The sequence below is a fragment of the Sardina pilchardus genome, chromosome 13, assembly GCF_963854185.1.
Source record: "Sardina pilchardus chromosome 13, fSarPil1.1, whole genome shotgun sequence".
NCBI lineage: Eukaryota > Metazoa > Chordata > Actinopteri > Clupeiformes > Clupeidae > Sardina > Sardina pilchardus.
In genome coordinates this window covers 25,207,185-25,214,684 of record NC_085006.1, presented here as the reverse complement: position 1 = coordinate 25,214,684, position 7,500 = coordinate 25,207,185, and the positions used below count along the sequence as shown (strand labels likewise).

General features: G+C 46.4%; 1 protein-coding gene across 1 annotated transcript in view; it reads right to left on the bottom strand.

The window, feature by feature from the left end:
• Nucleotides 1-6,569: 6,569 nt before the first annotated feature.
• The window catches only part of LOC134099222 (striatin-4-like), a 27,427-nt gene continuing 26,496 nt past the window's right edge, over nt 6,570-7,500 (bottom strand). The window contains exon 19 of the mRNA XM_062552013.1: nt 6,570-7,500. This exon is cut by the window's right edge and continues 1,560 nt beyond it. The gene's annotated coding sequence lies outside the window, so the exon portion shown is untranslated.

Here is a 7,500-nt window from a genome sequence, read left to right as displayed (position 1 = left end):
ACAGGAAGTGGTGGGACAGACAGGCCTGCCGGCCAATCACAGGGCTGTAACTTAGTTCTGAGGACCCATTGTGAGTTCACACCAGCACTGCCCAGTCCCTCCCCCTCCTGGCCCAGCCTTCCTCCCCCCTCCCCTCCTTCCTTCTCTCTCTCTCTCTCTCTCTCTCTCTCTCTCTCTCTCTCTCTCTCTGTTTCTCTCCATGACTAAGTTCCAGTCATTTGTTTTGTTTACTCCCTTTCTCTGGAACAATCCGTGTCCTCCCATTCTGCTCCGCCATTCTACAGGAGTCGTTTTTCTCTCCTCCCCCTTTCTTCTCACTGTGGCCCCCTTTTCTTTTCTTCCCCTCTTCTCCTCCACGCTCTCTCCATTCCTGGCATCTACATGGCCCATTGCCTTACAGCGCACTCGTTTAGACCTGCCCTTTGACCTTTAGACCTGCTCTGAAACCTGTTCTAGAACCTAGCCTGACTTCACATTAGACCTGATTCTGTCTCTCTAGCACTCATACAGACTCCATATAGCCACACTGCATCCAATTCAAATGTAAAGGTCATCTAAGAATACATTACAGTATATATCATATAGCCTCAACATAGAACAACAAATAATTGTTTTGTTTTGTGCACATGCTTAACAATACGGTTCTATGTAATGATGATAGTCAAACACAGTTTGGAAATTGCTTTTGCTTATTCTTTGATTAAAAAAATGTATGAATCAAATAAACATCTAAAGCGTGGACTTTTCTGATTTTGTTTGCTTTTATTATTTATTTGATTTGTGTTTGTTTTGTCTGTCTTGTATGTCTTGGTGTCTTGGCGTCACGGTCACGGGTACGCTGGCGATTACGCCGCTCCGGCATCTTTTGTCTTGTGCCAACTTTGTCTTTCGAGTGTTTGTCTATGTTGTTTTTATTATTTGTTGATTTTTGTTTGATGTCTGTCTTTGTATGTCTTGTGCCACGGGTACGCTGGCTAGTACGCCACTCCGTACGGCATTATCTTTATGTAGCGATTTGTTATTTTTTAAATTTGTTTGTTTGTCTTGGTGTCACGCTTGGTGGGCACGCTGGTGACTACGCCGCTCTGTCTAGCCTCTGTTGTCTTATGTACCCTATGTTTCTTGTTTGTCTGACTGTTTGTTTTACAGCACTTTGGTCAACTGTGGTTGTTTTTTAAAGTGCTATATAAATAAATTGACATTGACATTGACATTAAAGCTGTTTCTTAGATCTTTATCTCATCTTATTTTCATTACATGAATCATTAATTCATTGATTTCCAAAAGGCGGATAGATCAGAGAGAGACAGGGAGTATTTGACAAAGGAGGCGACATCTACAGCTTAAAAAAAAAAAAATGTTGAAAATATTCTGCATGCAGCCCACTTCTGGTGCAGGTGTGACAGGCAGAGGGAGTAGATTAGCACGGGTCCCTTTGCCCTTACACACACACACACACACACACACACACACACGCACGCACGCACACACTTCTCACTTAACACTCAATCACATGCGCGCACACAGAATTCAGTGGAAAACCATCTCATCTTGCGTAACTCTGTACGTTTGTCTTATTCAAAACGTGCACACACACACACACACACACACACACACACACACACACACACACACACACACACACACACAAAGGGAATTGTAGGGCATGTGATGTATTCCTGTCCTATTTTAAGTCACCCTCACGCCCTTCGGGGGAAGAAGATGTGTGTTTGTTTACTCACCGCTATCAGAGACACTCTGACCTCACCTGCCTCTCGGCCATGACGCTGCACGTCGGCCAATCAGAAGGAGCACAACGGCTCTTCGAGAAACAGAGACATATTATGGTTATGGTATTTAGCAGACCCATTTGTACAAAGCGACACACAAATAACAACAATACAATAGTTACATTTAACAGTGAACTATTTAAAAGTTGGTAGCACTACATTAAGGAGAATAGCTATGTCAATAAACAACATCAACTCAATCAATATAGCTTAATGAAAAATCATTAAATACTACAATATACAAACCATAACGTATAAGAAATGCTAAATAAACATGTTGAACAGATATGCCTTCAAATGGGTCTAAAAATGAGTCCAAATGGGTCCAAATTGGGTCTTGAAAGACCCAAATGGATACTGTACTCCTGTTGTTGTGGAGGGCATTGCAGCACAGCATCCATCGCCACATTATAGGGTCAGGAAATATGTACAGTACAGTTTATCATAAAGGGAGCTGCAAAATCAGATGGACCGTCCAGCCTGGTATGGCCAGCTGTGTAGTACTGAGCAGGGTCCAGATGTATGACATATTACTGTGCTTCTCTACACTGACAGACAGGGGGCGTCCTTTCCTCCGCTCTCATTATACAGTAAACAAACAGCCTGCGTGCTGGGGTATTTCCCTGCTGAAAGCGCAATGTGGAGGGAGAGGGAACAGGTTTTTCTAACAAATGAGTAAATCCTTACAGGTCTCCATGGCCTTTCCTACAGTACCCCGGGGTGATGAGACAGATTACACTACCCACGCTGTGTGTGCGCACCGCAGGCAGGCACACACACCATTACACACACACACACACACACACACACACACACACACACACACACACACCATTACACACCCACCCACACACACACACACACACACACACATCACCTATGACACCACAGGCAGGCACACCCTTCTGTCTAACTAACAAGTGCGTTCGTGTGAAGCAAGGACTCCACATTCCTCTGAGTGAGAAGTGGGACAGTAACCCCCCCCCCACACACACACACACACACACACACACACACACACACACACACACACACACACACCACCCACCACCACCGCCGCCGCTCCTAGCTGCTCTTCTTAGTCCGTCGTTGATGACCGGTTACAGTAATTAAGTTAAAAGAAACAAAAGCATATTTATACCATATTAACTGACACCGTGTAATAACCTCATGGCTGAAGATATTGTGCAAAATCAATGTATAAGCCGCGGCTAATAGTTGGGGAAATTACGGTAGATGATCAGTAAATGCCGGATGCCGGTAGGAAGAGAGACATGCTTGCATCGGGCCAACACAGTATCTTCCTGATTGTCTGTGCATTTCAAGTTCACTCTAAAATGAATTAATAAAGTTGTTCAAATTTGAGGGACAAGGAAATGTGGGACATGATTGGAATATGCTTTTTAAAATATAAATCAGGGCAATAAAAAAAAGGGTTGAAAAACTGGAGCATGCGAGTAAAATAGGGGTGTGTGGTTCCGCTATGAAGTCATTTGGTAGCTCAGTGAGCTCTGGCAGAACTCTTCACATCCTGAACAGCATTTTCCACTCCTCCCCTCAACAGCCACTCCACTACTACAGTGTACACACACACACACACACACACTCCACTACTACAGTGTACACCCAAACCACCAGACACGGGGAAAGCCTCCTCAGTCCTCTTACTGTATCTGCACTTACACTTGGTACTTCAGGTGTTCATGTCCTGTCTCAATGTAAAGTACAAAATGTATATGAGCTAAATATTGTGTTCTTTATTTTGTGTACAATGTCAATATTGTATATAGTTTACTAAATATGTTTTCTGTATTACTGGAAACACCAACGGGAAGGACAGCAAGGCCTTGCGTGTGTCAACATATTGGCCACCAAAACCCATTTCTGATTGTGAAATCGTTGGCATACCTGCTGTGTACACCATGGGCACCTTTCATTCACAGGTATAGACCTCTGAAGTTCGTCTACAAAACGGCTACCACCTTTGCCCAAATAAGGAGATCCGGTGTCTTGAGATTTTTTCTATGGGAAAATAACATGGGGATTTTGAATTATTACACCTGTTAAATTCTCACGAGAACGAAGAACTTGGAAATGCAGACGTTTTGCTCTACAAAGTTTTTGTCCTCTGCCTTCAAGTGGATACTGTGATCTAGGTGAAGACTGCACACTTTGATCTTTGCTACCCCAGAGCTAACTTACAATGCAACTTGCCATAGGCTCAATTAATACCTGGAACTCCTCATATGGGCAAAGACGCAGCTTTGGACCCTTTTCGTAGGTGAACTTCAGAGGTCTATTACTACAGAGGATCACAGACGAGAAAGAGACAATAAAAGAGGCAACAGAGCCGACTGTAAATTCTATGTACAAAATTGTTTCTTTTATTTGTTTTTGTTGTGTTTTCAGTGATGACCCGGGCCTGTGAAATGAACAAGGACTACAGAAAAGAAAGGCAGAAGATGGAGACATATGTTGTTTGATAGCATGTGGTTCAGAAAGATGCCGTACAGAAGATGGAAATGTGTCATTGTTTGATACAGGCTAGAATGTGGTTCAAACCAAAGCAAAACCAAAAACACAGGGTGAGGTATCCCCTCTCCCTTGAAAGTTAGAGGATATTGTTCTCGAATACAGCTTAATATGATGTACAAAATATCACACAGTGATAAATTGCTAAAAACACAAATAAAAAACAGCGTCCTTTACCTTGGCCGCGGACTGCAACCGTTTCAACCCCCCACATTTTTTTTTCTCATTTTCATCTTTTACATTCTTACCCAAAAACATTTGTTGTTGTTTTTTTTACATTGCAATTCTCAACCACAAGCAAGTTCTAAGCCTAGCGAAAAAGAATGATTCACTTATGATACTACAGTATTCTTACATCTTCATAATTGCAATAATAATAATAATAATAATTAATATTTCTATCAAAGAAAAAGCAACAAACAGGGCTGAAATTGATTGACATTTACACCGTGCGACAGGAACTCGTCATTCAGCATCTTTTTCTTCTTTCTTGCACTTTTTTAATTTCAATTTTATTTTATTTCCCCCTCCACAAAACATGTTGATTTGTCTTCTTACTACATCAAAGGAATGTTTTCTTCCTCGTTTATACACGTCTATGTTTCCCATTCACTGTTTGCGCCCCCACCCCCCACACACCAACCCCCACCCCCACTCCCACTGTTTAATTACTGTAGCCAGACGCAGCCAGAGAGGTGTGTCAGTGTCACCATAGAAACGAGAAAGGACATTGAAGTGTACTCAAGCCCACAGCGGACCCAACCTCAGATACTGGGGGTCAGCCTGGGTAGTGCTCGTACAAAGCTAGCCTAGAGTGTGCTCATTGGGAATACCTCCGCCAGAGCTGGCAGAGCAGTTGCCCAGTTGCTCGGTCACCCAGCCACCGTCGAGGGCACTGGGCCAGAGGCTGTGGCCTTGACTTGCGGTTATCACACTATATATATATGCCACAAAATGGCTGCCACGCCCCCACCTCAGTGGGGGCATCTCGTTTCCCCCCACCACTGGCCTCACACAGACGACCCAAATGGCTGATGGGGAAAAGAGAGTGCGAGTCTTTTTAAAAAAGAAAAAAAAGAAAGAAACGGAAAGAGTGTTGTGAGAGGCCGTTTGGCTTTATGGGTTAGTGTTTACGACCTTCTAGGCACCGGCTTCTTGGCCCCCGGGGGCCCGAGGGGTGACCTCCAGCCCGGGGCCGCGCTGAAAAGCAGCACAGCGGAGGTTGCCGCGGCGACGCGGTTACTGATTGACTGCGCGGTCTTTCCGCTCCGCCCCGGCGTCACGCTGCACTTCCACCGCGGGGACACGGCCTCCGGGGTTCTGACCGTCACGCTGGGCGGAAAGAACGCGAGCGGGCATACAAACAGCCGCCAAAGAAGCCAAACCCAGCATTTCGTGGCGCTCGGTCAGTCGGTCGGTCGCTCAGGCCACTTCTGAGAAGCCGTTGACCTCTGACCTTGGGCCACCGCTGCCCGAGGCGCCTAAAGGAGCCGCTCTCGTTTCCTCTCCTAGTCTATTTTCTCCTCCCTTCCTCGCCGGGATTCCGGGAACCGCCACCATCACCAAAGCCGCCGGCGGACGCTCCGTAACAGACGGCCGGCTCGGCCGTGGTCAGCAGCCCACAGGCGAACTCCTGTCACCGCTCTGGCGGCGGTCCCTGCTCATTTTTCTTCCCTCTCTCCTTCTCTCTCTCTCTCTCTCTCTCTCTCTTTCTCTCCCTCTTGTTTGTGTGCTTCTGTTCTCAGTTCACTCTGTTTTATGACCTCTGGCAAAGCAGTCACTCTGGGAACGGCAAGGAGGACTACTCATTCCCATAAGCCCCTATGCCTGGAGGCTACTGTCCCCACGGGGCAGGGTGGGAGAGTGTGGAGAAAAACACACACACACACACACACACACACACACACACACACACACACCTCTTGGCACTGTTTACCTCATTAGCCAATGCCCCTTTCCTTGTAACTAACTATTTCCTGGTCTGCTCAAGCATCTCAACTCAAATCAAGTAGTAGTGATTTCAGTCGACGCGTTCGCTTCAAGAAGTAGTGATTTCAGTCGACGCGCTCGCTTCGAGAAGAAATGCCACAAACTCCACACACTGGAGGGGTGCACCATACAGACTAGTAGATAAAACACCCTGTTAGCAGAGTTGTGCCCCCCCCCCTCCCATCTCCCCTACAAAAGAAACCGTTAGCATACAGCACCCTGCCCCCCCCCCCCCCCCTCCGCCCCCTTGATCTCCCTCAGTAGATATCAGGCGTTTCAGTAGAGAACGCACCAAGAGCCCAACGGTGTGGCAGCACAGCACGGCTCGGCACGGCACGGTTCGGTTCGGTTCGATCTCGACTGCCTCCAGCAGAACTGACGGCCAGGCCGAGACGAGAGGAGACGGAGGGGGTACGAGCGGAGAGATTTCCAGCCCCCTTGGACCCCTGGAAGTGGACTCTCGTCGTCACCCGTCCCCCAACACGAGAGCGCCCCCCGCTGGGGGAGTGTGGGGGGGAGGTAATGAAATGATAACAGGCTACTGGCAGTCTCTCGAAAACGCTTTACAAGCAGCGAAAAGAAAAAGAATCAAAATGTAGGGGAGATATAAACGCAATAAAGTAGGTATTGTTTCAGCACACAGTACATCTCTTCATCTCTCTCTCTCTCTCTCTCTCTCTCTCTCTCTCTCTCTCTCTCTCTCTCTCTCTCTCCCTCTCTCTCTCTTGTAGGTGAGTGGGCTCCTGTGGACTCCCCTGTGGGATGGACCAGCTTGTGGAGAGTTTATAAAAACAAACGCACGAACACACACACACACACACGCACACACACACACACACACACACACACCAGAGGCATAACCCGCACTGGATCCCTGACTCAAGAGGAGTCCTATAGCACCACAGGTTAAAGAGAGCAGGCATGCGTGCATGCGGGAGTGTGTGTGTGTGTGTGAGTCTGTGTGTGAGTGTGTGTGTGTGTGTGTGTGTGTGTGTGTGTCTATTAGTGTTGCATGATGCACTGATACTAGAAATGTATCTTGATACCTTAAAATTAAAAATGCTGTGATACTGTCAGTACTGATACTTTAAACATGGTGCTTTGATCAGGTTGTAACAAAAAGCAGTGTTTGTTATCAGTTTGAAAAAGATTTAGTCAAGATTCATGTTACGTCTGTCTAGGCCTATTT